The sequence below is a fragment of the Pan troglodytes genome, chromosome 1, assembly GCF_028858775.2.
Source record: "Pan troglodytes isolate AG18354 chromosome 1, NHGRI_mPanTro3-v2.0_pri, whole genome shotgun sequence".
NCBI classification, from domain to species: Eukaryota; Metazoa; Chordata; class Mammalia; order Primates; family Hominidae; genus Pan; species Pan troglodytes.
The window spans coordinates 133,189,132-133,210,307 of NC_072398.2; the positions used below are offsets into that span (position 1 = coordinate 133,189,132).

General features: G+C 36.3%; 2 long non-coding RNA genes across 2 annotated transcripts in view; both read left to right on the top strand.

Annotated features, from left to right (window-relative positions):
• Positions 1 to 10,409, top strand: part of LOC129144103 (uncharacterized) — a 69,778-nt gene extending 59,369 nt beyond the window's left edge. The window contains exon 5 of the long non-coding RNA XR_008548277.2: positions 1,050 to 10,409. This is a non-coding gene — a long non-coding RNA (uncharacterized LOC129144103). The remainder of the gene's footprint in view (positions 1 to 1,049) is intronic.
• A 188-nt stretch (positions 10,410 to 10,597) lies between these two features.
• The window catches only part of LOC129144102 (uncharacterized), a 56,466-nt gene continuing 45,887 nt past the window's right edge, over positions 10,598 to 21,176 (top strand). Inside the window, exon 1 of the long non-coding RNA XR_008548274.2 lies at positions 10,598 to 15,605. This is a non-coding gene — a long non-coding RNA (uncharacterized LOC129144102). The remainder of the gene's footprint in view (positions 15,606 to 21,176) is intronic.

The following is a 21,176-nucleotide window of genomic DNA, read 5'->3' on the forward strand; positions in this document are numbered from 1 at the left end:
TTTTAACTTTTATTTTAAGTTCAGGGGTACAAGTACAGGTTTGTTTTGCATAGGTAAACTCATTTCATGAGGGCTTGTTGTACAGATTATTTCATCACCCAGGTATTAAGTCGAGTACCCATGAGTTATTTTTCCTGATCCTCTGCCTCCACCCACCCTCCACCCTCTTAAAGGCCCCAGTGTGTGTTCCTCTCTACGTGTCCATGTGTTCTCAGCATTTAGCTCCCACTTATAAGAGAGAACATGTGGCTTTTGGTTTTCTGTTCCTGAGTTTACTTGCTAAGGATAATAGCCTCCAGCTCCATCCATGTCCCTGCAAAGGACATGATCATGTTCTTTTCTATGCTGACCCACAATTAACCAGTGCATTCTTCCCTTGGATTCCCTAAGCTTGTGTGCCTGATGAGCTGCTCTCCAGTTATGCCACCATGATTTCCATTCCTGAGGGAAGGCTGTGACGAAGAGCCAGGAAAATAAGAGCACCCCTCCTACTCTCATAGTGCAGTGGTTGAGGATCCTTTTTTCTATACAATTTTAAAACTGGAAATACACAAAATGCACCAACATAATTAAAGATAAAACTACCATGAAATAGCACAAATATTCTGCACATGAAATGTTAAGAACTAAAATTTAAAAATCTGCTTTTAGTAGGACTACATAAAACTGAAGAAAACCAGTCAATACAGAATTGGGCCTATGTACAATTATTCTTGAAGTAATCCAAACACATTAAGTTCTCTAATATATCTAAAATAATCTATGACAAAGGAAATAATCTGGAGGAAAGAAAGAAAAGATAATTGTGGGAAATTCTTATGTGTTATACTTTTATGTGTAGATAAGCTGAATGGAAAAAGAATTATTGTAAAATATTGAGAAAAGATTAGAAGATATGAAATAATTAAGAAAAAGAGAATAGGTAAAAGGAGCCCATGGTGATGAAAAGGCACTGCTCATTTTCTTTTTAAAAAATTTCCTCAAATTATTAAATCTAGGCATTCCCAACTTTTTTTTTTTTTTTTTTTTTTTTTTTTTTTTTTTTTTAGTTGGTGTTTCGCTCTTATTGCCCAGGCTGGAGTGCAATGACGTGATCTTGGCTCACCACAGCCTCTGCATCCAGGATTCAAGCTATTCCCCTGCCTCAGCCTCCCAAAATGCTGGGATTATAGGCGTGAGCCACCACTCCTGGCCAGCACTCCCAATTTTTAAAAATGCATGATTGACAAAAATCTTAGAAAGCCGTTTTCTGTAGATTTGAAAGCAATGCTATTTACATTGTTACTACTTTCTTGTTAAATCTTGCATGTCTGCAGTATGTGTTGTAATAGAAACCTAAGATTATGATCTGCTGTATTCATATTTTAAAAAGAAAATTTCAGACTGTATAATCAACTAGTTGATGATTCATATTTGCTTGTACAAAGTTAAAAGTGTAACTTGCCAGAAAAGAAGGAAGCCTGAAAAGTATTCTAAATACATTAATAAGAAGGGTTCTACATGAATTAATTTTTGTTTTGCCATCTACAGAGTTCCTGCCACATTCTAGGCACTTCATATTTGCTGCAACATTTATTCAGACATTGACAGAACAAGAGAAAAGAAGTTAAATTTTAAGTACCATGGATTGAAATTAAACTTAGGGAAGATATTTTATCGTATGAATTGTTCATCTGTATTTAACAAGGTATTCATTTATTTTGGGTGATTTAAGGAAGGTCCTTTCTGGAAACAGGATTACAAACATACGGACCTATTTAGTCAATTTCAACCTTGTGATTTTGAATCTGACAGGTTCTCAGCTGCTTTTATTAAATAACGGATTTTCTTAATAATTACTGTACTCAAACTTAGCAAAAAGCTCTATTTATAGCCCAGTTTTTTAGTCACACACTATTGTGTCTTGTCAAATTGAAACCATATACTACATTCTTTACTTATTAAGATGGTCTTTTTTTGTAATAATTTTGGAGTAGATAGTTTACTTATCTAAACCTCTGATTTCTCATTTAATAGATTTTTGAAGCATTTATTTTCCTTACCATACATAAAAATTGTCAGTTGAGGACAAGGAAGGATTAACCTGGACTACGGTGAATAATTGTTCAGGTTGCTTACTGTGTAACTCCAGAGGAGCATTCACATGGTACAATTTGCAGATTTAAGTATTTATTACAACCATTTTCTGGCAGATAACAGTGGAACACCCTGTTCTGTTAAAATTAGTTTATTATGACAAATTGCCTACAGATGGACATAAAGTGTCTTGAGGAAGGGCACCTGCTTTGGACTGAATCGTGTCCCCCCAAAATCAAATGTTGAAGCCTAATCTCTAATATGATGGTATTTGGAGATGGGGCCTTTGGGAGATAACTAGGTTTAGATGAGGTCAAGAGCGTGGGGCCTTCCTGATTAGTACCCTGAAAAGAGAATACACCAGAGAGCTTGCCCTCTCTCCCTCTTACCCCACAGGCACACAAAGAGGTCATGTGAGTACACAGTCAGATAACAACCACCTGTGAGAAAACAGAAGAGGCTTCAGAGTGAAATCTACTTTGCTGGTACTGTAATCTTGGACATTATTCTCAAGAACTGTGAGATAATAAATTTATCTTATTTAAGCCACCCAGTCTATGGTATTTTGTTATGGCACCCTGAACTAAGACAAATTTTGGTACCAAGAAATGGGGGTGCTACTGTAACTAATACCTAAACATGGGGAAATGGCTTTGGAATTGGATAGTGAGTAGAGGCTCAAGAATTTTCAGGTGCATCCTAAACATATGAACAAACAGTAAAGGTGATTCTGGTGAGACCTCAGATGGAATTGAGGAATATGTTATTGGAAACTGGAAGGACGGTGATTCTTGTTACAAAGTGGCAAAAAACTTAGGTGAACTGTATTCTAGTGTTTTGGGGAAGGTAGAACTTGTGAGTGATGAAATTAAATATTTGACATTTCTAAGCAATATGATGAGGGAGCAGCTGGTTTCCTCCTGACCATTTCTGCTGAAATGAAAAAAGAAAAAAGATAAGTTGAAGAAGAAATTGTTCAGCAAAAAGGAACCAGAACTTGAAGATTTGGGAAATTCTCAGCTTATCCACATTATTAAAAAATGACAAAAACTTGCTCTGAAAATAACACTAGGAGTGTGACTGGACAACCATTTGATAAGAGTTTATGAGATTATGTGAGCAGAAATTCTGCCAGTTTGAACTGAAGGGGATGAAGATGGGACAAAAAGAATGAAGGCTTCGAGACTTCTTGGGTTAGACATGATGGGCTGATTTGCTTATTTGGCTGTGAACCTGCACTATTTTTCAAGGAGAGGAAAAAATGGCCCCAAAGGCAATTCAGAGATAGCCAGAGCCACAGCCTCAGTTTCAACAGGCTGGACAGTCTCCACTCAGCTCTTTGGAGGCAGAACCACTCAGAGGACTCAAGCCTGTCAGAGCTAGGGGGTGGGGCTGGCAATCCCACAGGGTGGAAAGGATGGGGCTATCCTGCAAATCCATGTGGGTGATGTTTTGGGTGGAATGCTCTGGACTGAACTGTCCTCCCATCCCCTGCTCAGATTCTGTGTTGAAGCCCTTACCTCCAGTGTTACGGTATTTGGACATGGGGCCTTTGTAAGATAATTGGGTTTAGATGAGATCATGAGAGTGAGGCCCTCAGGATTAGTGCCCTTATAAGAAACCTCAGAAAGCTTGCGAGTTCTCTCTCTCTCTCTTTCTTTTTCTTTCTCTCTCTCTCTCCCCGTGTGTGTGTGTGTGTGTGCGCGTGTGTGTGTGTGCGCGCGCGCGCGCATCATGTGGAAACACAGCACAAAGGCAGCCTCTGCAAGCCAGGAAGAGGGCTCACGAGAACTCAATCAAGCTGGCACCCCAATCTCAAACTTCCACCCTCCAAAACTGTGAGAAAATAAATTTCTGTTGTTTATGCTACCTAGTCTACAGTATTTTGTGCTGAGCTGACTAATACAGTTCCTTTCCAGATTGTACAAAAATGCCACATGAATCAGAGCTCACCAGCTCTAGTAGGTATGATTGTTCAGTGTTCAGCATATAGGAAACACTGGGGAAATGCTCATATGTTCAATGAAGAAAATATGCATAACAAGTGATTTAACAATAATGTGATAATTCATTGGATTACTCTAAGAAATATGAGTTTTTTTATGGCAAACTCTCCACAACACACTTGATAATAGATTGAGAGGAAGATGGCTGTGTAAATAATTAAGCTGAAAAAATAAGTTACATTTGCTCTCACAGATCAGTGGTCAAAGAGAGACAAAATGCTGAGGGTGGGGTGGGGTGGACAGGACATTGAGGATCAAAAGCACTTGGGATCAGCTTCAAACTGAAGGTAATAACTGGAATCTTAGACACGGGTTTTTCCAGGAAAACAAAATGAGAGAAGTCAGATCAAGCAGAGGAAGTTGTATGAACAATCACTAAACTTCCTGACTTATTCTCCAAGTTTCTTATTCCTAAACTACAAATATCTTGATTGCATTCTGAGAACATGCTGTGCCTCCCTCTGTCTTAGCAGTCACTACTTTATATTAAAATATATTTTGATGCTTTCCTTTCCCATAGATTCTCCAAGTCATAAACAATACCCCCAGCACCTAGCACAGAGCCTGGTACCATGTTGTTTGTCAAATTAGACTGAGCTCTGATATTGCCTTTTTCACCAGGTGGTCCATACTCTCTTCTACCTTCCTTTAATACACTGGCATATGTTTTGTAAGCCCTCGCCACATTGTATTCAATTGTTTGTTAATGTGTTTGTCTTCCTAATTAGACTGTGAAATTCTTGAAGGCAGAGATTAGGTCCTGTTCATCTTTGCATGATCAGTGTCTTGCCTAGCATATAGTAGGGTTCCCTTAGGGTTCCTTTTTTTTATGAAATGAACTAACATTCAGTATTTCAAAATTACTGGAATTTAGTGTGCTTTAGGTAACAGTGAGCAGAAGGAAGATGGATAAGATATAAGGCTGGGAAAATATGGGGGAAATCCATGTTTGAGGTTAATTGATTAAAAAGGAGGAGGCTTGAGTGACTTCTGTGCTTGGTGTGATGGTGATATTCACCAAGGCAAGTTATACTAGAATAATAAGTTAGGGAGATAATAGTGAGTTGAGACATTTATGAAATATGCAGGTGTCTAGTAGAGTTGGATAAATAGGCCTGGAGCTTGAGAAGTTCAGAACCAAGATAGTGATTTGGACATCGTGAGAGGCAGTATACAGTAATAATAATAATAAATAGACTGGACGTGGTGGCTCACGCCTGTAATCCCAGCACTTTGAGAGGCCGAGGCAGGTGGATTGCCTGAGCTCAGGAGTTCAAGACAAGCCTGGGCAACATTGCAAAACCCATTCTCTACAAAAAATACAAAAAATTAGCCAGGCATGGTGGCATGCGCCTGTGGTCCCAGCTACTTGGGAGGCTGAAGTGGGAGAATCGCTTGAGCCTGGGAGGTTGAGGCTGCAGTGAGCTCACATCATGCCACTGCACTCCAGCCTGGGTGACAGAGGGAGATCCTATCTCAAAAAACAAAACAAAACATAATAATAATAATAATAATAATAATAACTATTAAAGCACTTTCTAAGTGCTGGGTACTAATTGCTCAGCACATGCTAGTACCCTTAATACTCACATAAACAAACTTTTGGAGATGTGCATAATTATCCCCATTTTACAAACTAGAAACCAAGCCACAGACCTCCTAGTTTACCTTAGGTCGTGCAGATCTCAAACCAAGCAGGATTCCCACCCAGTGACTCTGCTTCTAAAATTCGTACTCAGTATACACCAGTATAGGGACTGGGACTGTCAGTCTTTCCTTTGCTTTGTGACTTGATTATATTACCCACCACTTCTGTGCCTCAGTTTCCTCATTTGCAAACTGAGGGAAATAATACTATCTATCTCAAAACAGTGCTTGTTATATGTTAGCACTCAATCAACCTTAAATTATTATTTCCATTAGCCTATTTATGAATGTTGAAATCATGGAGGAAAAGGAGATTGGGTGAATGTGGGGAATAAGAAAACCAGAGGGTCCTTGATCCTTTAAGCAGTGGTTGGCTAGAAAGAAATCCAGTATGGAGGCTGTGTGATCATCCCAAGGGGAAAAGTGAGGCTTCCAGACCTGGGGCCTGGGCAGAATCTGGGATGCCTGGTCCAGTGCAGAGGGCTGAGTATCAGTCATTCACAGCAAGCACTGCAGTGCTAGAATGATAAACTGAGAAGAAATATGCCAAATCAAAAGCCTAGGCAGCCATCCAAGTGTAAGGTCCATCTAAAGGAACTGAGCAAAGAAATATGAAAAAAAAAACAGCTTAGACAGTATGAGACAAAGCTTGAAGTTTCTTAAGCAGGTGGTAGGGACTTCATAGGATGCCATGAAACTGAGAGTTGTCCAGAAGACAGCTCTTAAAGACAGTGGTCTTGCACAAGCTGGGTTTGAAGAATAATCAAAGTGGTAGGAGGGAATAAGGATGAGGCAGGATCTTAAAAACCCAGGGAGGAAAAAAATGTGAAGGATGTGGGGAGATGGGAGATTTGGTAAGATTCCATTTCTTTCCAGCACCCACAACTTATTAATCCCTACAACAGTTTAATGAGGTGGGCAGTCCATTTATTCCCGTTTTTATAGTTTAGGAAAATTAGACAACAATAATAACTGGCTTTGGGTTACACAGCTGGTGAGCGTCAGAGCTGGGATTTTAACCCAGGCTGCCTGGCTCTCACGCCCATGCTTGCAATCATCTATTGCATAGTCCTTATTCCTGGCTGATTTCCTCTTTGTCGTGGCTCACTTTACTCCATCCCTTGTATGTTTCTAAAGACGGAGAACATGGCGTGAACCCCTGAGCGAGACTCCATCTCAAAAAAAAAAAAAAAAAAAAGAGAGAGAGAGAACTTGTTTATAGCATTTTCCATCTCCATCTACCTACTGTACACTCAGCAAGCCTGGGCGGGGGTAGGGGAGTGGTACACGTTTAGATTTTAAGGAATTGCCCTCTCAAATATTTACGTATAGTCTGAGTCCTTTCCATTCCCAGAAGGCTTCAGATTTTTTGAAACAGGTTTCAGAAAAAAAAAAAACTAAATACTTTCTTCTTTCACTTCAGGAACCTATGAAGGAAAAAGAAATCAGTTAATATTCCAAAATGAATTAATGGATTGCTGAGTCAGCAAATTTGATATTAAAACCATTCAATTACTTTCTAAAACAAGAAGGATTAGTTGATATTGATTGGCTGTTTGGTGAGATGTAAAATGTAAAAAGTACTTTGAAATATGTGTTATATCTGTGTTTAAAGAGAGAGCGAGACAAAATAATAAGAACATTAAAGTTAGAAATGTCTACTTCAATTGGATCCACTCCCTCAGTAAGTCAGTAAGTGCAGTGTAATGCTCTTTAAAGCACAGTTAGAGGATTTAAAATCCATAATGACCTTGAAGGTCTTACCAGGGTTCCAGATAATCAATACTGTTAATAATCACCTAATGCGTATTAAGGATCAATACATTCTAAAATTTAAAATAGCCTGATTTGGAATCATGTTGGTACTAATTAAAATTCCAATTTTAGCCAACAAAAACATAATTGAATATAAATGTTGGTTAAATGAATACATAACTGCATGAATAGAATAAAAAACCCAGGCATAAATTATGATGGTTTGCTTTCTGGTCCTGTAACATATTCTTTTTGAATATTCTAATCTCAGATAATTACATACAGATTTTAAAAGTCAAATTTTCTATTAAGATCAATTCTTTCTTCTATGTACATTATCCATTAGGTATTAAATTCCATTGCATAGAGACAGTGAGAAGATTAATTTGGGTGGATTTGATTGTTGGGGTAAATATAGTATATGAAAATTAATCTTAAACTAAATTAAAAATTCAAGTTTCCCCAGCCTACACTTACTCTGTAGCTCAAAAGTTTTTAACTTTGGGTGTACTTCAAATTGTCTGGGGGAACGTTTAAAAATACCATTTAGTGAATCCCACCCAGGGCAATTAAATCAGAATCTCTGTAGGTGGAGCATTAGTGTTTCTCAGAATCCTCCCAGTGATTCCAGTGTGCATCCAGGGCTGAGAACCAACGTTCTAGTCTTTTTATTAGCTTTATTAGCATTGATCTTAAGATCCCCTACTCTAGGATGTCAGAATTTCAGGGATAAAGACATGGTCAGTAAAAGCTACCTTAGTCATTTGTTCATTCACCCTGACAACATATATATTAAGATGACAGAATTAAATGTTACATGAAGATCTCGGGAACACCAACCAATAACACAAAGCCCTAGTTCTCAAGTGACTGAGAGTCTAGTATAAGGGGGAAAAGACAGGTGAAATGCTGTATTAAAAGATATACAAGAAAAAAACAAGGCCAACCTGATATCCCACCATCACCACAAAAGCAACACATCCAAAAGCTTCTCTCTTCTCTCTCCACACATTTTCCTAGTCCTTAGATATTAGGACCACAATCCTAGAAAACTAGGCTTGGATATTAGCCTGGCGCTGACTCCTTCCCACATGTCTTGAGTTGACAAATTGTGTGGGTTTTCCCTCAACAGTATTCCTTACGTCTGCGTCCTCCTCTGGATTCTCACTTTGTGCCTATAGTCTTATTTAATGTTGGTCTAGAATATAAATACAGTGATATAACTTGACTCTCTATACATACTTCCTTATTGCAAAACATAACTGGTCATGTCCAAAAACCTCCAGTGATTTTTTTTATGTATAAGAATTTTAAATTACTGATTTTTCAAATTCTAATAACCTCCACTATTTGTCCAAACCATGTAAGTATTTATTCTGGTACTTTATATGAATATTATCAAGAAGCAATGAAAAAAAGCTAACTAAATATTTCACAGGAATGGAAAACCAAACACCGCATGTTCTCACTCCTAAGTGGGAGTTGAACAAGGAGAACACATGGACACAGGGAGGGCAACATCACACACTGGGGCCTGTTGGAGGGTGGGGGGGGTTAGGGGAGGGATAGCATTAGGAGAAATACCAAACATAGATGATGGGTTGATGGGTGAAGCAAACCACAATGGCACATGTATATCTATGTAACAAACCTTCACCTTCTGCACAGGTATCCCAGAACTTAAAGTATAACAAAAATAAAAATAAATAAATATTTCATACATGTCAAACACAAACTTTTATGAATATATTACAAGGAGGAATGCAAAAAGCAAAAATGTAAATTTATAGTACATAGTATGGGAATATTAAACATCATTCCAGTATAAATTATTCATAGAGTCAATTAAAGTATTATTAAAATAGCAAACAAAATAGTAGATTAAGTGGAAAAAACAATTAAGATAATTGAAAGCAAAATAATATTCTTGGATTTTACAGATTTGTGATGTAAAGAAGCAAAGCTTCATTTGATCCATTTTGTTGTAATTTTTCTAACTGCTCCAGAAATTCTTTTAACATCTACACTGCTCAGGGAAACGCTGTAGAGGACACTGTAAACTCTTTCTGCATATTTTCCTTTGATTCCTTCATCTTCAGATAATCCTACTTTTTTCATAAATGCAAGATCTTTGTTACTACCTTTTTTTCTTTTCAAGAACTGGAATATTTTTAATTCAGTTAGACCCATAATTTTTATTTCTATTTTTTTTTAACATTTCCAGTTTGTATTTACCGTCTTTTGTTTTGTATACTTGGAAATACCTATGCAGAGTTACCGCTCTCCCTATCAACACTGTCTTAACAGATGTGCCATCAGAGTAGGATTATTCCTGCAAAACAAGTTTGCAGCACCACAGTATGTTTGCTTATTATGTGTGGACCATTTGTCTGTTTGTCTTTTTTGTATAAATTGAACAATGAAATCATTGATTTTACTTGTATGATGTAATAAATGTCAGAATAATAAAACAATATTATACTAACAAAATTACCAGTACTTTGGACTTCAAATTAATATGACATTATTGAATGCTGAAATACTGAAAGCCTGTATTGAAATCACTAGATTGCATTATTAATATCACAGTACTTCTTAAAATAATGGTATTTTTACTAGGTGGACTTTTCTAAGTGAGGCACTGTAGGTACAGTGGTCCAAATTTACATAATCCTCTGAAATATTCTGTAATTTAATTATTGTGACTCTATTGTAAAGTAATAAAATTGCTAAGGTCATATAGTTGCCCATCAGAAGAAGCAATTCCTGTTATTTAGTTAGCGTTTTTGCATTAGATTGAAATGTCAGAAGGTCACTGGAAAGTTTGCTAATATTTTTTAAATTGTATTTTTATTCTTTGCATTGTTTCTGAGATTAAAAAATCATTTAACATAATGTATTGTATTTTATTTGGAGAAAATTCTTTGTTACATTACTTTTCATTTGTAACATTTACATTTCACATATATGACAGTAAATTTTATATATATAAATATATATATATACATATATATATATATATACAAAAGGAGTTTTATTTCAAGGAGCCCAGTTTTAATAACTTACTATCATACTATTGGTGGCAAAAAATTTAAAAAAATTAAATTTTCATTTTACAATATGATTTTTAGGATTTTAAATTTTATTTATATTTCTAATTTCATATGTTTTCTGACGTTTCTCTATCAGAACACACACAGACATATTCACACATATGTTTACATAGATGTTCTGACTTTTGCTTGAAAATTTTGTTCTACCCAGAATAACCCCATTCATCCTTTCCATCTTTCTAAATCTTATCCATTCTTCAAAACACTGTATAAATCCTGCCTATGCTTCTCTGGCCACAGTAGCATTGAATCCTCTCTCCTTCCTCTGGATATCTTTGGTCTTTAATGTTTGTATCATTAATTTATTAAATATGTTCATTCTCAATAGTTCTTAGAGTTATGCTGCTTAATATTTTTATTTAACTTTTGTATGCAGTGATTTAACTGTAAACTTTTTGAGAACAGAGTGCTAAGTTCATCTTTATCAATTTGCTCTCTAATTGGCTTCTGTAAAAACTAGTAAATACAACAGAAACAAGCAATAAAACCCACACTGCCCACATCTTACATTTTATATGGGAGAGTGATAAGATTTAAAATAAATATATTTATTATGATAATGTTGAGTATTGATGTTAATTCTCCCATGTGACATGTATATGGATATATATGTATGCTTGTATTTATAAAGAAACTATTATAACTTAATTCTGATTAGCCTCTTGCAGCTTTTCAAAATTCATTCTACTGTGTCTTCTCATGACTGATAACTTGGAAAGGTGAGTGACTGCCATTATAGTCCTTGTTTATTTAGGAGGAAACTGGTGTTCAGAGAATTATAATTTGATAAAGATTTGATCATTATTAATTGGCTAAGGAGGTGCCATAATTAGAGTCTAGGAGTCTTCTAATCCAGTTTCTCTCAGAATATCTGCACTGAAAGACCAGCTCCCCACCCACCCCCAATATGCTGCTAACCATTATTTTTTAGTAATATAATTGAATTACTAGAAAAATAAAAAAATAAGATGAAGAGTTCCTAAATTGTTAATCTCAATGTACTTATTGTTTTGGTTGGAAAACAAATAGCACATGGAACAGCTCCAGTCTCTGGATCACACTTTCAGTGTTGCTTGTGTCAATCATGACATATCCCTTCTAAAAGAATCATCCTCATCCAGAATATCTGCCATCTAAATTGCTATGTTTACTCACACAGGATCTAACCCTAACGCTAACCCAACCCAAACACTAACTCTTTAAATTTACAGCTGAATGGAGTGGGGCCAAAAAATAGATTGGCCAGCAATTTTTGAACTGTGTGGCCAGGCTGCAAAAGATGAGCTGGGCTCATCAGTATTTTTGTCTCTAGACTTAGATATAATATGCGAAGAAAAAAATTTTCTGTGAAATTCCAAGGTTTGGGACATGGTTAAAATGTGAACGAGCAGAAACTTTGAGTAATCCGTGAAAGCTGGATTGGGGCAGGGCAGATAGAGGAATATGTGCAATGCAGCTGAGTCATGTTAATAGTAGATGACTAAAGATTAAAGAACTGCTGGGCCAGTAACAGTGGCTCATGCCTGTAATCCCAGCACTTTGGGAGGCCGAGGCTGATGGATCACGAGGTCAGGAGTTCGAGACCAGCCTGGCCAACATGGTGAAACCCCATCTCTACTAAAAATACAAAAGTTAACTGGGCATGTAGGCGCACGCCTGTAATCCCAGCTACTCGGGAGGCTGAGGCAGGAGAATCGCTTGAACCCAGGAGGTGGAGGTTACAGTGAGCCAAGATCACGCCATTGCACTCCAGCCTGGGCGACAGGGCGAGACTCCATCTAAAACAACAACAACAAAGATTAAAGAACTGTGCTGAAGCTGAAAAAGCTGCTAGAATTCTAGAATTACCCCCAGTACCCCTTAGCCCAAGGCATGAAACATCATTTTCTTTGAATGTCCTAAGATACAGATCCTACACTTCTTACAATGTACATCTATATCCTAGCTGGCACAAATATGTCTCTGAATTATTCAAGAAGCTTAGCTTAACCAGGACATAGTCCCAGGCTTTTCTTATTATACCAAACAAGCTTATTTCAGAACCAGTAGAAGCCATATTTGAAAGACAAGTTATTGGCATCCACATCTCTGCAATGAGATTGTAAACCAAACTGTGTTGATCTGGTGGAACTATCTTCTGTTTGCTACTAAAATCTGTCTCCTACATACCTACTTTTCAGTTTCTTTGTTTTTAACTTAGTCACAAAAAAAGAATAATTACAACATTTTTCATAGTTAATTATAGTCTGATTTTGCTCAAGGAGGAAATATCTTAAAATTTATACCAAATTATCTCAATAATGGATGAGCTCCCACAATTCATCTGCCCGCTGTATGTTCTCCGATTTGCAGAGCTTTTTAGAACCAACCCCTACTCTTTAATGGGCCAGACATGTGCTTTTAGTTGTACTAACCCAGACACACATCATATATTAATGGCTTCTGGAATCACCCCAGAAATCAAAGGTGTAGGTATGAGATTGAGTGCACAGTGATTTTCCAAACATGTTTTATTGCTTGATGCTTTTTTTTAAAAAAAGGAAAATGTTCATATAGATTTTAACTCCTTAGCTATATTAAAATAGCATATTTGCTTCACAGTTTAAAAGTTTCTCTTAGTACAAAAATGAAATCATAGCTTCTTTTTTTATTCTTCAGTAAATTCTAAATTTTAAATTACTGCTAAATTAAATGGTTTGTGTCAGATGTTAACAATATGCGGCTTTAGATTAAAACAAGCTCCATGTAATCTTACTGAGCCAGTAGGTCATAGAAATAAGAGAAAATGTGCTTGAATCACAGGAGAGAAGGGATGTTGGATAGATCTGTGAAATCTTTATGTTGTAGTATCAGCTGATTGATAGCAGTGATTCTCAGAAGGGTTCCAATATTAAGCCTTTCAAAAGCTGGAGATTAGTGCAACCATGGTGAACACAGTGACATTCTGGCAAAGAAAAAAGGGTCAGGGCTGGCAAAATGTGGCAGGTGTCAAAATAAAAGGTTAGGCTCTATGCCTGGGGACCCATCTGTCAGATAAAAGTATGACAAGGCAATTAATGTGTTTATTTATGTTGCTTATGACAAACCATGCATTCCCTAAAAATGATCAATTTAAACATTATCAACTGTTTTCTGGAAATTAAAATTAATATAAAAATAAAATGTTTAAAATAAAAAGCATGGTGTAATATTGAAATGGCTTGTTTATATAACCAAATAAAGTTAACTTTGGGGAATTATAGTAGTCTTCATTGAAGGATTAGAACTATTAAATATAACATCTTGACAATATAGAAGTTATATTAAGGATCCACAAAACTGATGTTTATGTTGCAAGATAATCTTGGTAGCACTTCTCATAAGTTCAGCATGTTTTATATTCATTGAGCTAAATTTGATAATTTCATAATAAAATGAAGCCAAGAAAATTATGAAGAAATAGAATTTAGATATCCAAGCTATGCGTCTTGCATTTTCTTTAAATGTTTTGTTCACAACCTTGTCATTATTAGAGCTTTCATTTTCACTTTGTGACTAATCCTGACTTCTCTTTAATTTATTTATTATTTATTTAGCTTTCTCACTACTTCTGTTTTACCATCTGTTTAAACTAGAATATGTTTAGATTTAATATTCATCGGTGATACATTTTCCTACAGATAAAATAAATTACTACAAGCTCCTAAAATGTCATGTGTTTTACAGGTCAATAAAATCTAACCCAGAATTTTGAGAGAAACAGAATTTACTACAGTCTAAAGTTTTATGCAAAAACTGATCATCCCCATTCTTTCCTTGAATAAAGAAAAGAAGCTGTCAATTACCATGTATTAATAAGTGAGGCTCACACCTTATAGTAGCAACAAAATTAGAAGAGAAATAATATGTATGTCTAGTGTAATGTGATATGCAGAAGAAAAATTTAAATTCTTTAATTGTAAAGGAAAAAAGCCAATATGATAATGTTATTTCCAAGGTGCACTTTCTGTCTGCTGAGCGATGAAATTAACAAGTAAAGTCATTGGAATAGTCAATAAAATCATTTGGCTTTGGAAAGAACAGAGGTATTTTGTTCAATAGTTTTGTTTTCTTTAGGCTGAGACAGTAATTATGCCATCATCATCACTTTCCATCTTTTAGAAGGATATTGGTTAAATTTTGAGTTAATGATTTTTTTCTCCCCAAGATTCCTTTCTAGCCCCTAATATTACTATAGTCTTAAACTATCTTCTGTTTGTCATACAAAATGGCTTCTCATAGAACAACACCAATGTCAGGGTAGGAGCTGAGGAAGAAAAAGTAAATAAAAATACACAAAATCCAAACTTTGTTATATGTTCCATTCAGTGGCCTTATACATGATTTACAAATTTTGTTTGAAGTTTAATTATAATTAACCACTATTTAATTCGAATTCACTGCTGGCTGTATTTCCTGATTCAGAGTTCCATATTGCTTCTATTGCTGGTTTTAATTTATTTGAACCTCAGTCTTCTAAATTGTCTCTATTTCCTACCCATTATTTTTTATTTGCCTAGAGGTACTTGAAAATGCATTCAGAAAAAAAAAATTCTTACTCACCATTTTGTACAACTCTTCAAAACTCTAGGATATGCTACATAATGTACATAATAAAAGTAGTAATTTCAACAGAAAATAAAGATGCCACTCAATTTTGCCATGGATTTATAAAAATGACACATCAGACAACAGGTAAGTTTTTTTTTAACTTATTGACCATGATAACAATCCATTATCAACTAGCTATTTCACAGGATATATTCTGTCTTTACATTGGAAGAAAAATATACAATGAAACTCATTTTATAAAAAGAAAAACCAATTTAATTTATACCTTTATATTTTCACAGAAGCATATGAGAAAAATTTGCTGGGTATCTACTCACTTCAATTCAAACATTTGAAGAAATTATGAAAATTCCGATGAGTTTTTAAAGTTTGTGCTTGCTCTGGTGTAGTGTAGCCATGCATTGATCTATCATCACAGGTATGCTTTCATAAATTTCCCCTCAACCAATCAGATAGAAATTCATACCAATTTGCAAAACTGTTTTTCTTGTTTTTTAAAGCTTAACACATGTAAGATAATTTGGGAAAAATAGATTTTCTCATTTATCATTCTTTCAATCCATGATAATGTTAAATGGTATTTTTGAGTACCTTTATTATTTTAACAAAGGATAAAAATTCTTGGTGTAAAATCGGTTAAATGAAGAAAGTACCAAAGTACAATTTTATTTATGTTGTGAAAAAAATGCTATCAGTTTGAAAAGTTCAATTGTTTCCAAATTGTTAAAATGAGTCCCTATCAATCATCAAATGTTTTTTTGTATCTGCATCAAATAATTTTGGATCTTATGCATTCTCAAGGTATCATCCCTATCTCAGGGCTTCCATATGTGTTTCTTGTATAGTCTATTGTTTTGTTTTATTTTAGTTGATCAACAACTTATATAGCACAAGGTAAGTATTATGTCATCCCCATTTATAGATGAAAAATCTCTGATACAGAGTGGGTAAATAATTTTTAAAATGTAAGCCCACCTTATTTTAGTAATAGGATTTCCTATCCATCTTCTTACTTGCTGAACCAGAATGTTGAAGAACCAACAAGTCAAAATGTGAAAGTTGTGCCATAAGGTAAGAAAAAAATTAATATGTGATGAAAAAGAAAAAAGAAAGGAAAGAGCAGCAGCAAACAGTCTAAAACAGCAAGAAATTTGTCGGGGGCCAAACATAAGAATTTTAAGATGAAATGTGGCAATAAAATGCAAATAAGAAATAACACAAAGAAATTGTGAAAGCTTAAGGAAAAAAAGAGGATAATGGAATGAAAGAAGCATAAAACTTTTCCTTGACCTCTAACATATAACTTGTATAATTCTGAAAAACCATTTCCTGTATTAATTTCCAAAATAGTGTAAAAGATATCTGTGTTTCTGAAATTAAAAATGTTATTGACATTCATAATTTTTTATGATTTGTCAGGTGACTAGTTTATTATGTTAGGAAGCCATCACTGTATGATGATTTAGAGGATGGGCTTTGTAGACAACTGGTAGCTCAAATCCTGGCTCTCCTACTTCCTATTATATCTGTGATCTTGGCAGTCGTGTGTCAGAGCCACCTCCTACTGGTTTATGATAGCTGATTGTGTGCATCTCTTCCCAACATTGTGCTCAGTGACATAATTGGTAGTTTGAAATCAGCCAAGATGAGATTATTTACACCTCTAAAATTGGCACACTAAATCAGACAATCATGGTTTTATTCCCTATGTACCAGCTTACCAGAACACCACTGGACTTTGGGCAAGTTTCCTAACCTTTATGAACCTAAAGGGATTTTTTTTTTCATCTGAAAAGGAAAATTAAATACGACAGGTTCACGTAAGGCTCTGAAAACCCTTCATGGGATGATATATTTTACATGATTCCTGGTACATAGTAAACATCAATAATGGTAGCACTGTAGTATTTTAATTCAGCCTATTGTATATAGAACATAGAACAGTTTCACATTTCTAACATCCTAGAAAGCGTTTCAAATAGTTCATCAAAATTCCAGGAGAGGAGGACTTGTAAAAATGACTTTACTGACTTTATAGATGAAATGGTTTCTCCTAAATATTATTAGATTTTTGTGAAGAAGATAAACAATTACTAATACTTGAATAGTAAATTCCTTCTGTATGATTAGTTTAGAAAAAAACCATTTCCTACAGTGATATATATAAGCTTCTCTCTCTCTCTCTATATATATATATATACACACACATACACACACACACACACACACATATAGAAGCTCAAGGGCACTTCTTGAAGTTTTAACCCACTCCCCTGAATTAGATTAAATTCATGGCTTCAGTTCTTCAAAACTTCTTGATAAGTTAACATGAGTACTGATGCTAGCTATACGCCCCACTGTTCAGAAAGCTCTCATAGAAAATTCTGAGCCAGAGGCCACTGTGTCTATCATGATGACAGACAGTATGTGTAACTTGAAACTTTAAAGGTAGGCACTGCGGGAAATAAATTTAAGGAAAGATTAAACAGTCTAGAGATAACCCTGCTCAGTTGCCTACTTAAAAACTCTCATCCAGGTAGTCTTCAATATGAATTATTCTTAAGATTCTTTTTTCATTTCTGGCCTTGGAATTTAATTATTTGTAATATTTTAAAATATCATACATATGCATTTTCTGATATAGCTTATAAATTATAAAGATCATGTTATCGTTAAAAAATATTTTAAGGATCTAAGTAATTTTCTAGTAGAGAAAAAAACTACTGAAGTTGAATTGAAATGTAAGTCCTTTATTACTTCAAAGACTTTATGGTAGATTGTTTACAAAGATAATTGAAATAATTTCTCCTATCCCTGTATGCACACATCTTTGCAATATGACTTTGCTGTTCCTCTCATCAAGAGCTAAACTTTATTTCTCTCCCCCTTCAATCTGGCTTTGCCAGCTGACTTGCTTTGGCCAATATGACACTAGCAAACCTGATGAGAGCAGAGGTTTGACAAGCACGTGCACATTAGGGCTTGCTGTCCTTGCTGCCCTGAGAGTGCCATGTGAAAAAGCTTGAGCTAGCTGCTGGGAGGAGAGACCACATTGGGCGGAGATGAACCATACCAGCTGAGGCTCCCTGGACCAAACACCAGACATATGAGCAAGGTCACTTTAGACCATTCAGCCCTGTATGACCTGTCTGCTAAATGGAGTACCAATTTATCACCCACAGACTCATGAGCAAAAATAAAATAAAAATTTTGTTTGGAACTGCGGATAGGCAGCCCATGGACCAAATCCAGTCCACTACATGATTTTGTGTATTGTCTAAGGTTGTTTTCACACTACAGTGGCAGAGTTGAATAGTTACAGCAGAGACCATATGGCCTGGAAAGCCTAAAATATTTACTTCTTCCCCTTTACAGAAAATGTTTGCTGATTCCTGTTTTTTGTTTGCTTGTTTGATTTGTTGGTTGGGTTTTTTTGTTGTTTTTTTTGTTTGTTTATTTATTTTTATTTTTTATTATACTTTAAGTTTTAGGGTACATGTGCACATTGTGCAGGTTAGTTACATATGTATACATGTGCCATGCTGGTGCGTTGCACCCACTAACTCGTCATCTAGCATTAGGTATATCTCCCAATGCTATCCCTCCCCCCTCCCCCCACCCCACAACAGTCCCCAGAGTGTGATGTTCCCCTTCCTGTGTCCATGTGATCTCATTGTTCAATTCCCACCTATGAGTGAGAATATGCGGTGTTTGGTTTTTTGTTCTTGCGATAGTTTACTGAGAATGATGATTTCCAATTTCATCCATGTCCCTACAAAGGACATGAACTCATCATGTTTTATGGCTGCATAGTATTCCATGGTGTATATGTGCCACATTTTCTTAATCCAGTCTATCATTGTTGGACATTTGGGTTGGTTCCAAGTCTTTGTTATTGTGAATAGTGCCACAATAAACATATGTGTGCATGTGTCTTTATAGCAGCATGATTTATTTGTTATTTTAAGACGAAGTCCAGGCTGGAGCGCAGTGGCGTGATCTCCGTTCACTGCAAGCTCCACCTCCCGGGTTCACGCCATTCTCCTGCCCCAGCTTCCTGAGTAGCTGGAACTACAGGCGCCAGCCACCACGCCCGGCTAATTTTTCTGTATTTTTAGTAGAGACGGGGTTTCACTGTGTTAGCCAGGATGGTCTGGATCTCCTGACCTTGTGATCCACCCGCCTCGGCCTCCCAAAGTGCTGGGATTACAGGCGTGAGCCACCGCGCCCGGCCTGCTGATCCCTGTTTTAAGTCACTGAGATTTGAGGTGATTTGTTAAGCAGCAATAGGTAAATGGCACAGAACTGTTTTCCAAAAGGGAATATGTCCCATTTTTTATTAACTGAATTAATTTTTATGCTCATAAAAAAATACAAGCCGTACCCACCCTCCCCCCGGGCCGCCCTCCGCAGGGCCAATAATCCTTCTATGGCTAAAAGATTACGATTCAGTTTGCATCTCTAAAGTACAGTTACGGAGACTGCTAGTTTTACACCACTATCTGTTTCTTCCCTTTTTCCACAGTTGGAACTGGCCATGCACCCACCCAGTCAGGGAATACATTTCTGAGCTTCTATGTCAATTATGTGTGACCACAAGACTAGGTTTTCACTTCTAGAATATGAATGGCAATCATGCATGGATTTCTTGGGCTTTCTCTATGCTCTTCTTCCCCTCTCCACTACCTGGAATCTATAGCAACCTGACTTACAATTCAGAGAATTAGAATGTCCTAGAGAAAGAAGGAGCACCAATGAGAGGAACCTTGATCACTTAAAACCTATGTAGAGCAAGGACTTTCCCCAACTTAAAACACTATAATGTTGAATCTTCCTTAAGCCACTGAATTATCAATGGATGTCATTTTCATAGCAGGCTACTCTTATCCTAACTAAAGTAATGGTTTTATACAATATACTTTGGCATCAGAATGATTTAGTCGGTAAAACATTGGATCTCGGGTCAAAAACTCTAGGGTACTTTGATAAACTCTGCCCCAATTTTCTGAGTTGGTCGGAGGCTTGTTACTTACAGTAACTGTGATTTTATTTTCCTAGATAAAAATATACAACTCCAGGTAGGCGAAACAGGAATTTCTAACACTGACCTTTCTAATTCCTAATTCTCCCAAGTAAGAGGGCTACAATAACCGGTGATTGCCCTAGGCATGTGTCATTTTAGTCCCAAGAAATGCTTATATACCAACATACTGCCTTAGGGTAATGTAATGGGAAAATAATCAAGGTGAGTTTTTGGCATCTGGACAGCCACAGATAGCTTTCCCATGAAAGGGCAAATATACTCCCCCATTTTGAGACAATTAGAACAAAATTGGGGGAGACGATTTTAGTTACATTCTGTATATACGTTCAATGATGGCAGCCAATAAGTCTTAAACTTCAGTGTGTATGAAGGGAACTTGTTAATCATGCAAATTTGAGGATTCTCCCACGTGCCCCAGAGATCATACTTCAGTGGAACTAGAGTTGACCCTATAATCTCAAGGTTAAATATTACTTTAAGTGATTCTTTTTTTTTTTTTTCTTTGAGAAGGAGTGTCTGTCACCCAGGCTGGAGTGCAGTGGCGCGATCTCAGCTCACTGCAATCTCTGCCTCCCGGGTTCAAGTGATTCTCCTGCCTCAGCCTCCTGAGCAGCTGGGACTACAGGTGCGTGCCACCACGCCAGGCTAATTTTTTGTGTTTTCAGTAGAGGCGGGGTTTCACTGTGTTAGCCAGGATGGTCGTGATCTCCTGCCCTCGTGATCTGCCCGCCTCAGCCTCCGAAAGTGTTGGGATTACAGGCATGAGCCACCATGCCTGGCCTAAGTGATTCTTAGATAGTGACCCTTCTTTGAGAAACCACAGCCACAGCAGAAATTGAATTCAGATATTAAGATTCAGTTCAAGGAAATGCAGAAATCGAGATATGGCAGCAAAATCCTGGTGCAAAAGACTTAACAGAGTTTCCAAATGAGAAGCTTCTAGAT